The sequence below is a fragment of the Thalassophryne amazonica genome, chromosome 4 (genome assembly GCF_902500255.1).
Source record: "Thalassophryne amazonica chromosome 4, fThaAma1.1, whole genome shotgun sequence".
Lineage (NCBI taxonomy): Eukaryota > Metazoa > Chordata > Actinopteri > Batrachoidiformes > Batrachoididae > Thalassophryne > Thalassophryne amazonica.
The window spans coordinates 95801212-95823321 of NC_047106.1; the positions used below are offsets into that span (position 1 = coordinate 95801212).

At 43.7% G+C, this 22110-nt stretch overlaps 1 protein-coding gene across 3 annotated transcripts in view; it reads left to right on the forward strand.

Moving 5' to 3' along the window:
* schip1 (schwannomin interacting protein 1) overlaps positions 1-22110 on the forward strand; it is a 1140784-nt gene that overhangs the window by 521995 nt on the left and 596679 nt on the right. The window lies entirely within an intron of this gene.

Here is a 22110-nt window from a genome sequence, read left to right on the forward strand (position 1 = left end):
GCCTTTTGGCTCAGCTCCCTTTTCATCACAGCAGTACAGCTTCCCTGATCACCGGTGTCCACCACGGTGTTTGAGGAGTAAGCGGTTGAAGATGATTGAGTGATTGCAAGCCAATTGCATGCCTCGATAAATTTTTAAATAACCCGACAGCACTAAGATAGGCAGCCAGGACAGCTGCATAGCTGAACAGCTGCGTATCAGACAGCCAGTGCTACAGATCCAGCCACAATCCCATCAAATTAGCTAAAACCATTTTAAAAAATAAGAGGTTCTTAAAATGAATTTGACAAAAATAACATATCTATAACATAACATAAATGTTTTTTATCCACATCCTATAAGCTAACACAGAAGATCTGCAGTTAATTAATGGCACTGCAGGCCGACCCTAAGGGTCACACAAAGTGCATGGCTTCACTTTAGCTGTGTCTAGTCACTGAGTGCATTACTGACAAAGATAAGTCCTCAGCAGAATTTAAAATAGATAAAGCCAGTGTTTTGTCAAAGATACACAACATCTCAGCAGATAGTCAGACTGCAAAATACAACCAGATAAACAGACAGACTGATAAGACCCATTGAATACAGCTGTGAATGACTAGATCTCACTCAGTGGACACATGAAAGGAGCAGAGGTAGTGGAAGAAAGAACAGCTGATATGGTGTGGAAATGAAGGACAAAGGGAGAGTGTGTGTGTGTGTGTGTGTGTGTGTGTGTGTGTGTGTGTGTGTGTGTGTGTGTGTGTGTGTGTGTGTTGTGTGTGTGTGTGTGTGTGTGTGTGTGTGTGTTGTGTGTTGTTGTGTGTGTGGGAGGGGGGGTAGCTGAATTCCAGAAATAGAAAAGTGGCCAGTACATCTTCAACTGCAGGTTGGAAAATGAGGTGCGAGAGAGAAACGCATGGTGGAGAACAATGGGCCATAACTGCTACAGTATGGAACAGTCAAACTAAATCTGTTAATTTCACACCTCACTTCTGTGTCTGCTCTCTCCCTCCTTCATTCCTTTGTTTTACAAGTTCTCTTTATTAAAGAACATGACGTTCTTCTCAGGTCCATGTCTCCTGTAACCCGTAACAATCTGCTCTGATGTTTCAGACTATAACTATACATTTGCTGTGTTATGTTTAATTAGAGATCACCACTTTTTTTACCTCCACCAACGGGTGTAATAAAAGGAGGTATTGTTTCAGCTCTGTTTGATTGTTTGTCTGTGTTTTAATCGATAGCAGGATATTTCACAAACACATATAGGTATTCAGTGGACAATATGATAATGTGAATTAGTATATTGACTTCAGTGTTATTTGTACTTTGGCAGAATGGCAATAAACAGCACCCCCATCTGCACTTCATATCAGCTGAGGACAAGTAAATCTCAGCTTTGGCAGAGGTCTGAGTGCCCCCCAGTCATTTCATTTTTTTTTTAATTCCTTATTTTCTGTGCAGCGTGAAAGTTTGTGTTGGTGCTGCGGTCGATTGTTTGTGTGAAGCACCACTGCTGACCTGTGGAGGCTGCTGACAGCTCTTAAGGAAAAGCATACCCAGGGGGATCTACACTGCACAGAGACTCTTTAAGTTCTGACCAAACGAGTCAGAGTACCAGATCCTATAGGAGCGACAAATCCATAATCACATTGCTGCTTCCCACTCATGAACACAGCTGGGCTCTGCATTATACCCTGACCGTTGCTGTGACTGTTGGGTTTTTGTCTATTTGTTACTTGATCACAACATCTGCAGTACAGTATGTGCTATGAGTAAAACAAGCGTACAAAAAAGTCTGTTTTTTGTTACATAAGGATTGTTCTATTATGTTACATTTTTTCCTTCTGTTGTTTCCATTGCAAGAATCAGAATCAGAAGACTTTATTAATCCTGTAGTGGAGCAGATAACGGTAACAATCGTTGATTTCTGGAAATAAGCACAAAAATTGAAGACATAGTCCTTCCAGTGGTGGGCAGTCATGTGCCATGAAGGCTGAGACACTGCAGGTTTTCCTTGTTACCAATCACCTCAGCAGGTGATTTCATTTATGATCAGGTGTTATATTCAGGGGATACACTCATTAGCAACCTACCTGTTCCACTACATGTTAAACATTTAAATTTTTTCACAATTATCGACATAGAGCACTGGATGCAGAAAGGAAGTAATTTTCACACAAGTTGAGAGAATGTTATGGTACTTAAGGTGACTGTATGCCTGACCCAGTGCCAATTTATATTCCTGCTGGGCTCCATTGTTGCCTAGCTATAAATCATGCAGGATTGTTGTCAAACTTTTGCTCCATTGTTGCCGAGCTATAAATCACGCAGGATTGTTGTTGAACTTTTTATACCATAACACAATGCAGTAAGTATACCTCTCAAAGAACACATGAACAATTAAAAGAAAAAAAAATGCTCATTATAGCCTGGCTGCAGCTCCTCGGCGCTTACCTCCTCAAGTTCTCTCACGATTGTGTTAAATGAAGTCCATTAACTCCTGCTCAAAGACCAATCGCCAGTAACAGGATGTGTCCACATACTGTATAACTCCTCACGGAGGACATCTCCCGACAGTTCGCGCGTGTGCCCGCGATGCCGGCTACAGCTCTGTGGTCACAGGAAGAATGATAACTATAACAGAAATCAGAGCGCACACCTGCAGCGCTGCACAAAAAGAAAGAAAACTAGAACACATATCAGAGCACACACACATCAGAGCACACACACATCAGAGCGCACACCTGCAGCAGGGCACAGGAAAACAAGAAACCAGAAAAGAAATCAGGATAAGAGAAATCAGTAATAAAGTCCATTAATTCCTGTAAATAATGTATTCCTACTTTATCCAATGTATCTACTCATCTGTGTGCCCAGGCAGTCTGCTCTCCTCTCCCCCTTCTGCGCACAACTGATGCAGGCATTCCTGCATATTAGATACGCAGCATATGCAACTCGAGGCAAGCCCAGTGTGAAAAGGGCTTAGACATTGCTTTTTTGAAGAAAAAAAAAAAAAACGTTTACTACTTGAATTTGCAACAGGCAGCAATTGAATTACACAGGGTCAAATTAAAAGATGCTCCGATCATATTGAATTTGATTTTGATTTTGATTTGATCATTTATTTAGTCCCCATGGGGGCAATTCAGGTGTAGTCAGCAGTAAAAATTACATTACATTCATAAAACCACATCATACAAATTCATAAAAAACATAAAAACATAAAAAAAAACATAAAACACAGCAAAATAAATATATGAAACAAGAGCCCATAAATAAGGTCCGAGTCAGTAGAGACTTAAGTGCAACAGTGAGTCCTTAGGTGTTATTTAGGAGAGCAATGGCTGTGGGAATAAAAGAGTTTTTTAGTCTGTTGGTTCTGCATCTGTGCATTACCAGGCGTCTGCCCGAGGTCAGAAACTGAAATTGTGGGTGCAGAGGGTGTGCTGGCTTTTGACACAACCCTTGTTTTAAAAGGTCCATAATGTCCGTGCACTGAGTTCCCACAATTTTAACACATTCCTTGACAATATTACAAAGACGATTGCAATTCTTAAGGTTCAATAGGTTAAGCCAACACAGGAAGGAAAAGGTTAACACAGATGCCACAAAGCAACTGTAGACATTTTTATGAAGACACCTGAAAACTGTACCACATATTTGTCTGATCACAAAGATTCCAAAAGGTATAGTTTAGACTATCTGTAACTAAATGTTATGCAGTTATGCGTTAAAAAACTGCAACAATGGTGACAAAGGTCATTTCGGTTTGCACAGGGGTCAAAAGTTAAAGTTGCTCTAATTTTGGGAAAGAGTGATGTGAAAGGTGAGATGAGGTGAAAAAATAAGGTGAATTGTTTCTCCAAACACAGGTGTGTAAGTCCAACAAACAGAGCGAGTGCAATACGGGTCCAAAACAGGAGTCCAAACAAGATACAAACCAAGAATGCAAGCTGAGGGAGAAGACTAATAAACAGGGACTAACAAAGGAAAGTAAGCAAATGATCAGGCATATGGGATAATCAAAAACTGACACACTGAAACACGGCTAAACATGGTGACAATGATGAACAACATACTCACATGACAACAGGAAGAAACTAGCAACTAAACAGGGAAAAGCGCGGCTTAAATACACAGTGGAACTAATGAGTAAATAAACAACATGTGTGGAGAAGGGGAGAGCAGAACGTAACACATGTGAACCAACAAACAGACTCCAATACATAGAACGTGACTCAAGAACTACAACAGAAACCTGGGGTGTGGTAACAAAACACAACCCAAGAAGGAAATCACAAAATCAAAATACAAAACCAAGTAAAAAAGGCAAAAAACAAATATGAAACTCAAAAGTGGACAAACAGGAAAAAAAACACATGATAAACCTAAGAATAAATAAAGAAGACTTACAACAAAAACCACAGAGACATGGAAAGGGGACAAACCACCAACAAGGACAGAGGACATACATCAAGGATGACAAACCCGGATGACAGACAATTACAAGGGAGAGAACACCATGAATACAAACAAAAGGACACAGACAGAAACTAGTCACGAAAAGGACAGACCACAAAATAAGCCCACAGACACAAAACACAGTACAAAACACAACATATTGCCAATGTGAAAAAAGTTGTTTGTTTTTTTTTAGATTTTTCCAAATTTATTAAAAATAAAAAGCGAAGAAATCAGTATTCACAGACTTTGCCATTGAGCTCAAGTGCATCCTGTTTTCACTGATCATGCCTGAGATGTTTCTACTGCTTAATTGGAGTCCGCCTGGGGTAAATTCAGTTGACTGGACATGAAAGACACACACACCTGTCTACATGTAAGGTCACACAAATGACAGTGCATGTGAGAGCACAAACCGCGCATGAAGTCAAAGGAATTGTCTGAAGTCCTCCGAAAAAGGATTGTCTCAAGGCACAAATCTGGGGGAATGTTACAGAAATATTTCTGCTGGTTTAAAGGTCCCAATGAGCACAGTGGCCTCCATCATCCATCATGGAAGAAGTTCAGATCCACCAGGTCTCTTCATAGAGCTGGCCACCTGTCGAAACTGAGCATTCAAGGGAGAAGGACCTTAGTCAGGGAGTCGACCAACGACTCCTTTCTTATGAGAAGAGAACCTTCCAGGAGGACAACCATCTCTGCAACAATCCACCGATCAGGCCTGTGTGGTAGAGTGAACAGACGGAAGCCTCTCCTTAGTAAAAGGCACATGGCAGTGTGGCTGGAGTTTGCCAAAAAGCACCTGAAGGACTCTCAGACCATGAGAAAACGAAATTCTTTGGTCTGATGAGACAAAGATTGAACTCTTTGGTGAGAATGCCAGGCATCATGTTTGGAAGAATCCAGGCATCATCCCTACAATGAAATGTGGTGGCAGCAGCATCATGCTGTGTGGATGTTTTCAGTGGCAGGAACTGGAAGACTCATCAGGATTGAGGGAAAGATAAATGCAGCAATGTATAGAGACATCCTGGATGAAAACCTGCTGCAGAGCGCTCTTGCCCTCAGACTGGGGTGACGGTTCATCTTTCAGCAGGACAATGACCCTAAGCACACAGCAAAGCTATCAAAGGAGTGGCTTCAGGACAACTCTGTGAATGTCCTTGAGTGACCCAGCCAGAGCCCAGACATAAATCTGATTGAACATCTCTGGAGAGATCTGAAAATGGCTGTGTATCGACCCTCCACATCCAACCTGAATGAGCTTGAGAGGTGCTGCAAAGAGGAATGGACAAACTGCCCAAAGATAAAAAGCTTGTGGCATCAATACTTGAGGCTGTAATTGCTGCCAAAGGTGCATCAACAAAGTATTGAGCAAAGGAGTGAATACCTATTTACATGTGATTTCTTAGTTTTTATTTTTATTAAATTTGCATATATATATATATATATATATATATATATATATATATATATATATATATTATATATATATATACACTCAACAAAAAATATAAACGCAACGCTTTTGGTTTGCTCCCATTTTGTATGAGATGAACTCAAAGATCTAAAACTTTTTCCACATACACAATATCACCATTTCCCTAAAATATTGTTCACAAAGCAGTCTAAATCTGTGATAGTGAGCACTTCTCCTTTGCTGAGATAATCCATCCCACCTCACAGGTGTGCCATATCAAGATGCTGATTAGACACCATGATTAGTGCACAGGTGTGCCTTAGACTGTCCACAATAAAAGGCCACTCTGAAAGGTGCAGTTTTATCACACAGCACAATGCCACAGATGTTGCAAGATTTGAGGGAGCGTGCAATTGTCATGCTGACAGCAGGAATGTCAACCAGAGCTGTTGCTCGTGTATTGAATGTTCATTTCTCTACCATAAGCCGTCTCCAAAGGCGTTTCAGAGAAGTTGGCAGTACATCCAACCAGCCTCACAACCGCAGACCACGTGTAACCACACCAGCCAGGACCTCCACATCCGCATGTTCACCTCTCCAAGATCGTCTGAGACCAGCCACTCGACAGCTGCTGAAACAATCGGTTTGGCATAACCAAAGAATTTCTGCACAAACTGTCAGAAACCGTCTCAGGGAAGCTCATCTGCATGCTCGTACGTCCTCATCGGGGTCTCGACCTGACTCCAGTTCGTCATCGCACTTCGCACAGCCATTGAAGAGGAGTGGACCAACATTCCACAGGCCACAATTGACAACCTGATCAACTCTATGCGAAGGAGATGTGTTGCACTGCATGAGGCAAATGGTGGTCACACCAGATACTGACTGGTATCCCCCCCAAAGAAACAAAACTGCACTTTCAGAGTGGCCTTTTATTGTGGACAGTCTAAGGCACACCTGTGCACTAATCATGGTGTCTAATCAGCATCTTGATATGGCACACCTGTGAGGTGGGATGGATTATCTCAGCAAAGAGAAGTGCTCACTATCACAGATTTAGACTGGTTTGTGAACAATATTTTAGGGAAATGGTGATATTGTGTATGTGGAAAAAGTTTTAGATCTTTGAGTTCATCTCATACAAAATGGGAGCAAAACCAAAAGTGTTGCGTGTATATATATATATATATATAAAAAGTTTTTTCATGTTGTCATTATGGAGTGTTGTAAGTAGACGTTTGAGGGAAGAAATGAATTTCCTCAATTTTGGAATAAGGCTATTATTAAGGCTATAATAAGGTAACCTAACAAAATGCGGAAAAAGTGAAGCACTGTCAATACTTTCTGGACGCACTGTCCATTATGTAGCTGTTTAGCCCATCATGGTGTTTGCTTTCTAAATTAATACTTCACTAATTAAAATAGTTTTTCTCCTGAGTGAAAAGATGAACTCAATAAATAAAGTAGCCCATGTTGAAAAATACAGGAGTTCTTCTTTAATTAATTAGAGGGCAAAGAGGGCAGAGGGAAAAGTAAGTCCTTAGAGGTCCTGAAGCCCATTAGGCCAGTGCTTATCGCTGGCTTCCTTGGTGCGAATCAGACAAGAGACCATCACTCCTCCTGCACTCCATCATAGGTTACTTCCCAGGCAAGGCCAGTAACCTTTTACACCTGCGTAAGACCATGCACATGTTGTGTCCAAGGACACAAACAGGTAGCACAATCAGGATTCAAACCCATCTGTACATATTGGCAGACCAGCTCCTTACCCACTGAGCTACCCACTCTAAAAAGGAAGAGGGAAAGAAAGCAACAAATTGCTGCTGCAGTATTAAAAACTGTATATACAGAAGTCCGGGGCAGCTGTGACTTATATGTATGAGAGTGACACCTGAAGACAAAGGATTAACAAATATAAACTCAACATAATTTTCAAAAGTACAGTTCCATAATCTACTGAAAGTGGCAACTAGCTGAAAACATGTTGCCAGGATGAGTTCCTACCAAAGAAAAATAACCTTTACTGATGCAATGGATTTTCATTTAATTTTGTCACATTTGATTGAGCTTCCGTATCATGTTTGACTGTTTGGTGTCCCCGTAAGGACGGTATCCTGCATTATACTTGCTGTGTTTTGGCATTGTTCTGTTCTTCCTGTTAAAAGGGAGTTTTTCCTTCCCACTGTAGCCAAGTGCTTGCTCACAGGGGGTCGTTTTGACCGTTGGGTTTTACATAATTATTGTATGGCCTTGCCTTACAATATAAAGCGCCTTGGGGCAACTGTTTGTTGTGATTTGGCGCTATATAAAAAAAAATTGATTGATTGATTGATTGATTGATTGATTGTCACAAACAGTTTTTATCCTCTTTACCCATTTCACGTTTTTGTACCGTAGGTCAATAAAGTACAACACAGAGAGCCAGGGGACCGCAACATAATTTTGGTGGTTGTTATCAAAAACTGGAGTGAAGATATAAGGTCACACTACAGGAACTACGGTCAGCCATGTACAAGTTTGCCTGAGAGTACCATAGCCTCGGGCTTTTTTTCTACACTCCAATGTCACAACTGGGGAATTATTGATTTGTCACAAAGTAGAGAGTGGCTTGCTTCTTTCCAAATATATTCATAATTCATGCTTTTTTTTTGGTCAAACATTAAGTTGTGATATGGTATGGTATGATTTTATTTCTCAGGGACAGTGCACAATAATACATTGACTTAAAAAAACAGGAAAGATGCACTGTGCCAGGTTATAGCAAAAAATACTAATTTCCACCTGTAGTCCCTGGACAGGTTGATGTCTAACTATAAATAACAGCATTTGTAAATGAAAAGAAAATCCATTTATATACGAGGGCTGTCCATAAAGTATAGGTCCTTTTTATTTTTTTCAAAAACTATATGGATTTCATTCATATGTTTTTACGTCAGACATGCTTGCACCCTCGTGCGCATGCGTGAGTTTTTCCACGCCTGTCGGTGACGTCATTCGCCTGTGAGCACTCCTTGTTGGGAGGAGTCGTCCAGCCCCTCGTCATAATTCCTTTGTCTTAGAAGTTGCTGAGAGACTGGCGCTTTGTTTGATCAAATTTTTTTCTAAACCTGTGAGACCATTGAAGTGGACATGGTTCGAAAAATTAAGCTGGTTTTCAGTGTGCATTTTAACGGCTGATGAGAGATTTTGAGGTGATACTGTCGCTTTAAGGACTTCCCACGGTGCAAGAACGTCGCGCAGGCACACTCTCAGGTGCCGTCATCAGCCTGTTTCAAGCTGAAAACCTCCACATTTCAGGCTCTATGTGATCCAGGAACGTCGTAGAGAGAACAGAGAAGTTTCAGAAGAAATCGGATTTCAAGCATTTTATCCGGATATTCCACTGTTAAAGGAGATTTTTTAATGAAAGACGTGCGGACGGGTCCGCGCGTCGGGACGCAGCCGGCGCGGTGCGGCGGCACAGGAAAAACACCTCCATGTTGATAACCATTTGTAAATCCAGGCGGGCTTTTGATGGCTTTCAGTGGAGTGAGATATGAGAAATTGTTAACAGCTGGACATGTGCCAACTTGTCCTTAAGGCTTCCAACAGAGGTGTTTTTCCTGTGGCGGAGCGTCGCTGCGAGCCGACGCGCGGACCCGTCCGCATGTCTTTCATTAAAAAAATCTCCTTTAACAGTGAATATCCGGATAAAATGCTGAAACCGACTTCTTCTGAAACTTCTCTGTTCTCCCACGACGCCTGGATCAATAGAGCCTGAAATGTGAGGTTTCAGCTTGAACCAGGCTGATGACGCCGCACTGAGGAGTCCTTAAAGCGACAGTATCACCTCAAAATCTCTCATCAGCCGTTAAAATTTCACTGAAAACCAGCTAATTTTTCGAGAACCGTGTCCACTTCGATGTGTCTCACAGGTTTAGAAAAAATTTGATCAAACAAAGCGCCATTCTCTCAGCAACTTCTCAGACAAAGAATTCCGGACGAGGGGCTGGACGACTCCTCCCACAGGAGTGCTCAACAGGCGAATGACGTCACCGACAGGCGTGGAAAAACTCACGCATGCGCACGAGGGTTCAAGCAGGTCTGACGTAAAAACATATGAAGAATCCATATAGTTTTGAAAAAAATAAAAAGGACCTATACTTTATGGACAGACCTCGTATATATACCCTGTGGCGGTGATACTTGCATGCGTGTGCGCATCTGAGTGGGTGGGTGTGCGGGTTAATATTTGTAATTTGTAATGTGGCAACAGATTTGTCTGGATCACAGAGTTTGTTTTACCACCAGATCTTGATAGATGGGATTGCACAGGTCACTTGTGAAAATAATGCTTCATATCATTCGTGATTTTTACACAGATTTTTGAGAAGTTGTGATTTTTGGTCCTAATATGATTTCATCAGTTTTTTGGGGGGACTGTGCACTGTGCCGGGTGTGCAGAAAGCTCATTTTTTTGGTATGTGGCGTGACGTTCATGTTCACATAATGTTGTATGTACAGTATGTCCAACTATCGGGAAGATAATCATTCCAACGAAATATTCACAAATGAGAACCAATGAGGGAAATTTATGTTGCATTGATTGCATCATGCACTGTCCCCTCACAACTGACAAGTAACATCAGGTGATAACCATCCATCCATCCATCCATCCATTTTCTTCCGCTTTATCCGGAGTCGGGTCGCGGGGGCAGCAGCCCAAGCAAAGCCGCCCAGACCTCCCGATCCATACACACCTCCTCCAGCTCCTCCGGGGAACCCAAGGCGTTCCCAAGCCAGCCAAGAGATGTAGTCCTGTTAAGGATTTTATATATATATATATATATGTTATCACTGTTAAACATTTGTACCTTCGTCTTCTGTCTTATGAAAACGGTGTTGTGCTGTTTGCACTTCACCCTGAGAATGTATGTGTTATTCAACCTTGTTTTAGCTTTGTCTTCTTTCTCATGAGAACGGTGTTGTGCTGTTTTGCACCTGTCTTAACCAAGCCTGAGAATTCAATTTTGTTTTAGCACTCTGGGGTCAATCTGAGCTGGGAATGAAGGACTGGATGTACTTATTGTTATAACATAACTTTGTTTTCGCAGCCTCTTAACGACTGGGAGTAAGAGAACGTTTTGACTGTTGTGATGTGGTGCTTAGTGTGAAGGAGTGTGAAGGACAGGACACTTCAGGCAGATGCAGAACAGCTGATAACTGCAACAGACGAACGAGATGTGCTGACCTGAAGTGTTCTTCCTTACAGCTGCACTTGACGTATGCGTTTATGTTATGGGAAGAAACTTGTCTTGCGTCATTACCCCCACCCTTAGGACAAGTTTCTTGTTTATGTGATGAGGGCGTCTCTTAATAAAAAGAGCGGAAAAGCAGGCCAGACTTTAGTGTAGCCTTGGTGTACAGCCTGGCCGCACTCCGCGCGTAATATTTGACTTTCTGTCTCACTGGTGTTTCTTGACTCTGTTTGTCTTGTTAAAGGTTTAAAAATGTTTGGAGGAGACAATACCCAACAAGTCCCTCCAGCGTGTCCTGGGTCTTCCCCGGGGCCTCCTCCCAGTCGGACGTGCCCGGAACACCTCTCCAGCGAGGCGTCCAGGGGGCATCCGGAAAAGATGCCCGAGCCACCTCAACTGACTCCTTTCGAAGTGGAGGAGCAGCGGCTCGACTCCGAGCTCCTTCCGAGTGACCGAGCTCCTCACCCTATCTCTAAGGGAGCGCCCAGCCACCCTGCGGAGGAAACTCATCTCGGCCGCTTGTACTTGCGATCTCGTTCTTTCGGTCATGAGCCAAATCTCATGACCATAGGTGAGGATCGGAATGTAGATCGATTGGTAAATCGAGAGCTTTGCCCCCCTACTCAGCTCTCTCTTCACCACGACGGTCCGATACAGCGACCGCATCACTGCAGATGCTGCACTGATCCGTCTATCGATCTCACGCTCCATCCGTCCCTCACTCGTGAACAAGACCCCGAGATAGTTAAACTCCTCCACTTGAGGCAAGGACACTCCACCGACCTGAAGAGGGCGAAGCACCTTTTTCCGGTCGAGAACCATGGCCTCGGATTTGGAGGTGCTGATTTTCATCCCGGACGCTTCACACTCGGCTGCAAACCGCCGCAGTGCACGCTGAAGGTCCTGATTTGACGAAGCCAACAGAACCACATCGTCCGCAAACAGCAGAGACGAGATTCTGTGGTTCCCAAACCAGACCCCCTCTACACCCTGGCTGCACCTAGAAATTCTGTCCATAAAAATAATGAACAGAACCGGTGACAAAGGGCAGCCCTGGCGGAGGCCAACGTGCACTGGAAACAGGTTTGACTTACTACCGGCAATGCGAACCAAGCTCCTACTGCAGTTGTACAGGGACCGGATAGCCCTTAGCAAAGGACCCTGGACCCCGTACTCCCAGAGCACTCCCCACAGGGTGCCCTGAGGGACACGGTCGAATGCCTTCTCCAGATCCACAAAACACATGTGGACTGGTTGGGCAAACTCCCATGAACCCTCGAGCACCCGATGGAGCGTGTAGAGCTGGTCCAGTGTGCCGCGACCAGGACAAAAACCACACTGCTCCTCCTGAATCCGAGGTTCGACCATCGGTCGAATTCTCCTCTCCAGTACTCTGGAATAGACCTTACCGGGGAGGCTGAGGAGTGTGATCGATCCCCCTATAGTTGGAACACACCCTCCGGTCCCCCTTCTTAAACAGAGGGACCACCACCCAGGTCTGCCAATCCAGAGGCACTGTCCCCGATCGCCGTTGCAGAGGCGTGTCAGCCAAGACATCCCCACAACATCCAGAGACTTAAGGTACTCAGGACGGATTTCATCCACCCCAGGAGCCTTGCCACCAAGGAGCTTTCTAACCACCTTGGTGACTTCGGCCTGGGTAATGGATGAGTCCGCCTCCGAGTCCCCAGTCTCTGCTTCCTCTTCGGAAGACGTGACGATGGTATTGAGGAGATCCTCGAAGTACTCCTTCCACCGCCCGACAACATCCCCAGTCAGGGTCAACAGCTCCCCACCCGCACCGTAAACAGTGCTGGTGGAGAGCTGCTTCCGCCTCCTGAGGCATCGGACGGTTTGCCAGAATCTCTTCGAGGCCGACCGATAGTCCTCCTCCATAGCCTCCCCGAACTCCTCCCAGACCCGAGTTTTTGCCTCTGCGACCGCACGGGCTGCGGCACGCTTGGCCTGCCGGTACCTGTCAGCTGCCTCTGGGGTCCCACCTACCAACAAAGATAAGTAGGACTCCTTCTTCAGCTTGATGGCATCCCTTACTTCCGGTGTCCACCACTGGGTTCGGGGATTGCTGCCGCGACAGGCACCAGAGACCTTGCGACCACAGCTACGAGCAGCCACATCAACAATGGAGGTGGAGAACATGGTCCACTCGGACTCCATGTCTCCAACCTCCCCCGGGATCTGGGAGAAGCTCTCCCGGAGGTGGGAGTTGAAGACCTCGCTGACAGAGGGTTCCGCCAGTCATTCCCAGCAGACCCTCACGATACGTTTGGGCCTGCCAGGTCTTACCGGCTTCCTACCCTCCCAGCGGATCCAACTCACCACCAGGTGGTGATCAGTCGACAGCTCTGCCCCTCTCTTCACTCGAGTGTCCGAGACACGTGGCCGAAGGTCAGATGATACGACTACAAAGTCGATCATTGACCTCCGGCTCAGCGTGTCCTGGTGCCACGTGCACTTATGGACACGCTTGTGCTCGAACATGGTGTTCGTGATGGACAAACTGTGACTAGCACAGAAGTCCAACAACTGAACACCACTCGGGTTCAGATTGGGGAGGCCCGTGCTTCCCGATCACCCCCCTCCAGGTCTCACTGTCGCCGCCCACGTGGGCGTTGAAATCTCCCAGGAGAACAATGGAGTCCCCAGTCGGAGTGCTATCTAGTACCCCTCCCAGGGACTCCAGGAAGGTCGGGTACTCTGCACTGCTGCTTGGCCCGTAGGCTGAGACAATGGTGAGAGACCTGTCCCTGACCCGAAGGCGTAGGGACGCGACCCTCTTGTTCACCAGAGTGAACTCCAACACTTGGCGACTGAGCTGGGGAGCAATAAGCAATGCGACCCTCAGCTCTCTGCCTCTCCCCGTGGGTGACACCAGAAAAATGAAGTGTCCAGCCCCTCTCCAGGAGTTGGGTACCAGAGCCCAAGCTGTGCGTGGAGGTGAGCCCGACTATCTCTAGTCGATATCTCTCAACCTCCCGCACAAGCTCAGGCTTCTTCCCCCCTAGTGAGGTGACATTCCACGTCCCAACAGCCAGGGGCTGTGAGCATGGACCGGGCCGCCGGGCCACCTGCCCTCGACCGCCACCCAATCCTCTCTGCACCCGACCCCCATGGCCCCCTCTGCAGGTGGTGAACCCACAGGAGGGCGGGCCCATGTCACTCTTTTGGGCTGAGCCCGGCCGAGCCCTATGGGCTAAGGCCCAACCACCAGGTGCTTGCGTGCGAGCCCCAACCCTAGGCCTGGCTCAAGGGTGGGACCCCGGCTCCGCCATACCGGGCGACATCACGGTCCTTGATCTTTTACTGGTCATGGAGGTTCTGAACTGCCCTTAGTCTGACCTGTCACCTAGGACCTGTTTGCCTTGGGAGACCCTACAGGGAGCACAAAGCCCCCCGACAACATAGCTCCTAGGATCATCCAGGTACGCAAACTCCCCCACCGCGATAAGTTTGCAGCTAGAGGGGTATAACCCATTTTTTTTTTTAATCTTGCAAAAAAATGATAACCATTAATAGCACCTCTTAATAATACCGGTCATGAGCTCTCAAAGAGCAATCAGTAATTCTGGACTGTTGTGGTTTCACTGAGCTGATCTCATTTATGTTTTTCAAACACTTTATCTTCATTATTTTAGCAACTTTTTCTCCTTGTTGTCATAGAAACCACTGCATATATAATATAAATTGAACTAATTGTGTTTTATAATGAAGGAACTCTTGATTAGCTTTGCAACAACCATGTCTTTAATAGGTATTTATATGATGATATAAGGCACCATTTATAGTGGAATAAATCATGAACAGGTAAAATCAATAACACAAGTGGTAACCTTGGTTCTTCTCATTTACAAATGCTGAATGAGGTTCTTCTAGTGATTCGTTCATGAATGATTTTTCTTGATGCACATTTAGTACACTGTGCTGCTTAATGTATGCTTCAATTCAATATTTAACTACTCTACACCCGCTTAATCTGTCATAGGGTGAGAGGCAGGGTCCAACCTAGGCAGGATGCCAGTCTATCACAGGGTCACATATAGACAGACAAACTGTCTTTGGAAGTAGGAGGAAGCTGGAGCACCAAGAGGGAACCCATGCAAACACAGAAGTTTGATGCCATGATCCCCTAGTGTGCTAGACTGTAGCCACATTTCCGCACAGACCTCAACAAATCCCTCTCAAATCAAGGGCCAAACCTCAGGTGGCAGATGTGGTTGGGCATTGAGAATAAGTGTTTCTATCAGTGCACACTTGCCACAATAAAAAAAAAACCAATGGATTTATCATTATACCCACCTAAAAATGAGCAACAGTGGCTTTAGTTGCCAGTGGGCCCTCGAGTTAGCAACAAACCTTCATACCTAACAATCACACCAAAATCTATCCCATTCACTTCTGTTGCTCCCATGGATTTCAGTGTAGCATCTAAAATGGATGATTTTGGTGTTTTAGAAGAATAAGAATACGATCAACTTTATTTATCCCAAAGGAAATTATTTTGCCAGAATACCAAAACAGTAACAGTAAACAGTGAACAATGTTTTTCTTGAAGACATTTACATAAGATGTTCAATAATATTGCACATAACTCTGAGTAACTGAATAATTCTGAGTAACTTTGTTCATTATGTATTCATCCTGCAGAGGGGGGAGGAATTATACAGTCTGATTGGCACAGGTAGGAAAGACCTCCTATGGCATTCTGTGGTGCACCTCAGTGGTCTCAATCTGTGGCTGAAGGTGCTCTAATAGGATGTCAGTGTGGCATACAGGGGATGGGAGGTGTTGTCCCATATGCTGAGCAGTTTCCTCAACATCCTCCTCTCCGACACCTCCACCACAGACTCAAGCTCAACCCCAGGACAGAACCAGCCATCTCGATGAGCTTGTTCAGTCTATTTGTGTCAGCTGCCTTCAGCCTGCTGCCCAAGCACACTACAGCATAGAAGATGATGCTGGAGACCATCGAGTGATAAAACATCTGCAGCATATTTCTGCAGACATTGAAAGACCTGAGCCTCCTGAGGAAGTACAGACAGCTCTGACCTGTCTTATACACAGCATATGTGATTATAGTCCAGTCCAGTTTGTTGTCAGTGTGGACACCCAGGTACATGTAGTAGTCAACAATGTCCACCTCAGTTCCATTGTTGGTCGCTGGGTTCAGATGGGTCTTCCGTATTCTGAAGTCCACCACCAGCTCCTTTGTCTTAGATACACTGAGCTGCAAGTAGTTGAGTCCATACCGCTGTACAACCCTGTCCACTACACTCCTGTACTCAGCCTCATGGTCACTGACAATGCAGCCCACAATGGCAGAGTCATCTGAGAACTTCTGCTGATGGCAGAGCTGTGACCAGAACCGGAAGTCTGAGGTGTAGAGTGTTAACAGAAAGGAAGACAGGACTGTCCCCTGTGGTGCCCCCATGCTGTTCTTGATGTCCTGAAGCCTCACATACTGTGGGCAGCCTGTGAGGTAATTGGTAATCCATGCCACCTGTGGAGCCTCCACATTCATGCCATGTAGCTTATTGCTGAGCTTATAATAAGGAATAGAGACAATGGCCACTTTGTTCAAACATCAGATGTGTGAGATAAAACAAGACAATATTCTCATGAAGTCTAAGTGATAAAGTACCATATCTACACGCTGGAACTCTCAGGGCATTCCAATATGAAATTTAGCCTGAGAAAGTGGTTGGTAGATAGATGACCAATATCATGTTTGTCACAACGCCCACCACTCTGTATATTTCAATAAAATGTTTCATTTCATCACAAATCACTCACCCATTTTGTGCCAAACGGTGTCAAGATCCTTTTCATCTTGTGCACAATTCTTGTGGAGCAAACTGTCAAATTGATGTCATTGTCATGCGACTACTACTGATTTTAAAAAACAAAAAACTAACATAGGCGTATGTGTAAAATAATTAATGAATTAAAGAAAAAGCCCGCAAGCAAAACAAATATTATGTGGTCTCCCTTGATCGCTCATGGGTTCAAATCCCCACCTGACTGGAAAATCACTAAGGGCCCTTGGGCAAGGCCTTTAATCCCCCTATTGCTCCCGGTGTGTAGTGAGCCCCTTGTATGGCAGCACCCTGACATCAGGGTGAATGTGAGGCATAATTGTAAAGCGTTTTAAGCGTCTGATGCAGATGAAAAAGGGCTATTTAAATGCAGTCCATTTACCATTTATGGTTTACCTGGTACATTTACAGAACTCGGGAAAGATCAACGTACACTGATGACGTCATATCAGGTGAAGCAATGAGAAAAACCTCTTGAACACTATTTTTTGTTCTTTTATGATTTGTTGGGGTCACAAAATGAATTGATTTTTAATTATGAATTAAATTAATTTCAGGTAGGCATTTAATCAATGTTTTAAAAAAAATTATTTAAGGTGGGTGTTTAAAGGAAAAGAAAACCCACTGATCATTTATGATTGGGTTAGTAGATTATGATATTGAGAGCCCATATGAAAAGTGGCAGGCATGTGTGATCACTTATGTTAAACGTAAGAGCGGTTTTGTATGGCTGGTCTAAAGCCACCAGCAGGCGGCCATGCTGGCTGCTATAACAGCAATGTGTGACGTCACATGGGCACAGAGGTTCACAACTCCACCAGTGTCATCCTGCGGTATAGAAGGGGCAAAGCACATAGTGTTGACAACTTGGTGACTTTCTTGCTAAATCTGATGACTTTACAAACCTTCTTGATGACTTATTTCTCAAACGCGACAAATCTAGCTCCTTTTCCTGGTGTCACTAGAGACTTTTCTGGTGTTTGGCGACTCAACAAAAAAAGCATGTATTGATCTGGTCTCTGTGGTCACCGAGCGGCAGTGGTTCTCCACTGCAGCCTGCAGCTGCAAAGTCACAGAGGCAGAGCCCAAAGCACCTAAGCGGCATTCAACATCCTGGATCGGTATTGGGTTCCGTAACCGACATAATTCGTGGATTGGAAATACCTGAGGATTTTGTGATAATGTGTGTATCATTTTTGGGAAATAAATTTATTCCATCCATTTTGGAATGAGGCTGTAACATAATAAAATGTGGAAAAAGTGCAGCGCTGTGAATACTTTCAAGATGCACTGTATTTAAAGGTGGAAAGTGGTTCCATTCAAAATGTTTAGATTTTAAAAATGTTGAATCTTGGGTATTTGTTATATTTCTCTAAGGTTGTCAAAGTCATATGTGCAGCATTAAAGCTAAAATGACAAGTTTTTTTTCATCTCTGAAAGGTGTAGAGTGTGCAAAGAATGGTCAAAAAGTTTGGATTTTCCACAACTCACCTTTGAATCCAATATAAAACACATTTGTAAAACCTATTTTTTTCACCTTCATAACATAGCTAGACTTAGGCCCATACTCTCCCTTTCCGACTCCTGAAAAGCTCATCCACGCCTTTGTCTCCTCCAGACTAGACTATTGCAACACACTTCTCATTGGGATTCCTGGCAAGAATATATAGATTATTATTTATATTTCCAGAACAGTGCCGCCAGGGTCCTGATGAGAGTGTGTAAGCATGAGCACATCACGCCAAACCTCCGTTCACTTCACTGGCTTCCCATTTCTGCCTGGTTCACATACAAAATTTCACTGCTTACTTTTCAATGTGTATACAGTAACGCCCCATCATACCTCACAGAACTCCTCACCCCTCTCTGTCCTGCACGTTCTCTTCGCTCCTCTAACACTCACCTTCTTCTCACTCCCAGGACTCAATCCCACACCACAGGAGACCGTGTCTTCTTCTGTGCAGCCCAGCAACTGTGGAATGCCCTGCCTCCTCATCTGAGGGCTCCACAGACTGTGGAATCTTTTAAAAGAGGCCTTAAAACTGTTCATGTTATCTGATGTTTTGATTTTTTAATTTTTACTTGTTTTATGAATGGGTATGTTTTTCATTAATCCAGGCACTTTTAATAGTTACTCAGCAGTGTTTCACATGTCTTCTGACATATTTGTACACATTCAGTGTAATGTTTTTCAAACTTACCCATAATGAATTAAGTAAATACAAATAAAACCCCTTTGCTTGCTGCGTGTTATGTGGCAGTATCTGGTAAATACCAAAGTGGAGTTGGACACACCCTGAATGCAATATTGTGCTATGTGCTTTAGACTCTCCATTACTCTTTTCTATGATACCAAATTTGTTAGAAATGACCCAGTCTTCCACACAGCACAAAGCTTTGTGCATTGCAGTATAACTGTTAATGTACAAGCTACGCAATTGTCATTTTCATGCTCAATGCCCATGCTGTTTATGTAGTGAGTACAAGTGTGATCATTTGTGTGTCCATGGGCATGCTGGTCTAAAAATGTGTGGTCAGGTGCATTGCATGTATATTCCTAATGTGTAGCAGTCAAAGCAATTGTGCAACAGATCAGCAACACCTGGACTGAAGTCTAAAAATGTTTCTGCTGTTCACACAATGCAGTATTCACATTATCATCCATGGGTGGTTTACGATGCACGTATAATCTGCACACATTAATACAATTTTCACATCATACAATCATGAATCTGAAATGACAAAATTAACAATGAAGTAAAAGAAAAACTTGAATAACTCTGGTTTTGCCATATTTTTCCATTGCTTTTTTTTTTTCCTCCAAAATTGCCTGGTGAACAACATCAAGATGGGATCGGCCACAGTGTCTTGGTGTAGCAGGCACAGGTGGGGAATTGAGCAGTTTGGGTAGTGGAATTGGTGGAGTACATGTTGCAGAACAAGGAGCTCAAATGCTTCACCTCAGGAAGCTGTGGTGGATGATTGCTGCTCTTGTAAATGATCCACTTGCCTGTGTTTTGCATGCAGAACCCTTTCCACACCAGAAAAGTTCTCACTTCTGGGTCCACCATCAAAATAGGAATGCCCAACATGCTAGTGCTCTTGTCTTTTGAAGAGAATCACAGATGACAAAAGCACTGTGTAAATAGCAATGTATCCAATAGACTGATATGCAAACTGCAGATAGGAGATTACTTTCCATATTTTGGCCTGTCATAGTTCTGCCATAGTAGGGAATGTGAAAAAGTATTTTCCAGAGAAAAAGACAACTGGAAACACATGGGGACAATGTGACAGCAGAAAGGGTAAGCTAGAAGCATGCACACAGAATGAAATAGAGAGCTGTGTTAGTAATATTAAAGTCACTGTTATGGAACTAAAAAGCAAAAGGTCAGCCTGTCTCTCTTGAAAAAGTGTTCCCCAGGGCTCTACAGCTTGGTCTTCTATCCACTTTGTTTCCGCTCCTGGTGTTACTTTGCATTTTTGCACTGTTCTACCATGGCAGTAAGGAGCCATTGGTTTAGATTGAAGACGACGGTAACCCTCAAGACATACCTGTGGCAAATAAGTAATGAATAGCAGTAGAAGACGGATTCCACAGTCTGTGAAGGCTTTTTGTTCAGTAGCAATAGTTTACAAGAGTGTTAAATGAGAATGCATACACAAACACAGTACTAGGTCTTTTTCCACATTTGCATTTAACCTCATTCAGCTCCTCGGGGAAGGCGTCCTCTGACCGGCACACAGCTACGTGTCTCTTTTTGTTTCTCATCCCGTTCTTTTGCTCTGTGCTTCTCTTTCTTGCTCTCTCTTTCTTTTCTCTGGTGATGTCACTGATGCAGAGATAAATATGTTGCTTTAAAGAGCGGCTCACTGCTGAGGGGCAGTCCGCAGTGCGGAGACGTAGACCAGAGAGAAGTGGGCTTAGCAGATCCAAACAGTGAAAGACAGACAGGGCAACTTACTTTTAACTAAGCTTTGCTCAATTCGTGCACACTCTCACCGTGATGCATGAGAGGCTATGAGAGAGCCAGAGAGACAAATAACATTCTGTCAGTTGAATTTAAATTTGATTCAGTGCTCAGTCACAAATCAATGGCCTAAGCCATAGTGGAATTAACAGGAGACATCCTGCGTGTTTGTCCACAGGAGAGATTTAAATAATGAACCGCACGCACAGCCATGCACAGCCACACACATCCACGTGCACGGGGGCATTCACACATTTCAGCACAAACAGAAAAACTGGGTTCAGCCGTCCTGCAGCAGAGATGATTTATAGCCCACCAAGAAATTTCGAGATGAATTCTCCCATGAATCATTGCACCTGCAGTTATGATGTTAGACACAACTGTCTCACCAGCTGCTTTTTTTGGGGGGTTGGGTCTACATGACATTGTTTATGAGAATTTAATCATTCTCTGAACTGTTTATTGCCTCTCTCAAAATTACAGCTGTTAGTTGGCTGGATTCGTGGATTATTCCAAATGTTACTGCTGTTCAGTATTTCACAATAGATTCTGGATCATTTTGAAGAAGAAAATTGTATTTTTCATATTTCCATCAATTTCTCAAAAAGATTTTCTGGTTCTCTCTACAAAATAAGGGGGGAAGCTCAGTCTTATGCAACACAGGAGCCCATTAAATGTAGTTGCTGATCGGGATCTGGATGTTGATTCTGGACCATTTTATTTCAAGGTAAACTAGGTAAATTGGAGAAACTAGCAGGCGTTTGCTAGAATTTGAAAAGTTAGACATGAAAAATAATAGTGGTGGCCTTGGTGGCCACTCTTCCTCAGCTTTGGAAGTGAAAGAAAATGACAACCAAAACTTATTTTTCTTTTACTGTATTCTCTGAAATATAAGATGCACTCTGCAAAAAAAAAGAAAAAAATGCTTCTTGAATTAAAAAAATAAACATATTTAAGTCACACTGGTGTATATGTTGCACTTTTTGTAGATTGTTGGAGTGTACTTTTTGTCATTGACATTTATTATTTTATTGTTGGAATTTGTTTTGTGCTTTGATTTCTTGGAAAGTTCTGTGAAATGCATTTCTATATTCATTATTATTAAAAATTAACCCATGTTTTGTTGGTATATAATATGCACCTGAAATTGCTCCTCTCAAAGTAGTAAAAAAAATGCACTAAATATGGAAAATTCACACATACTG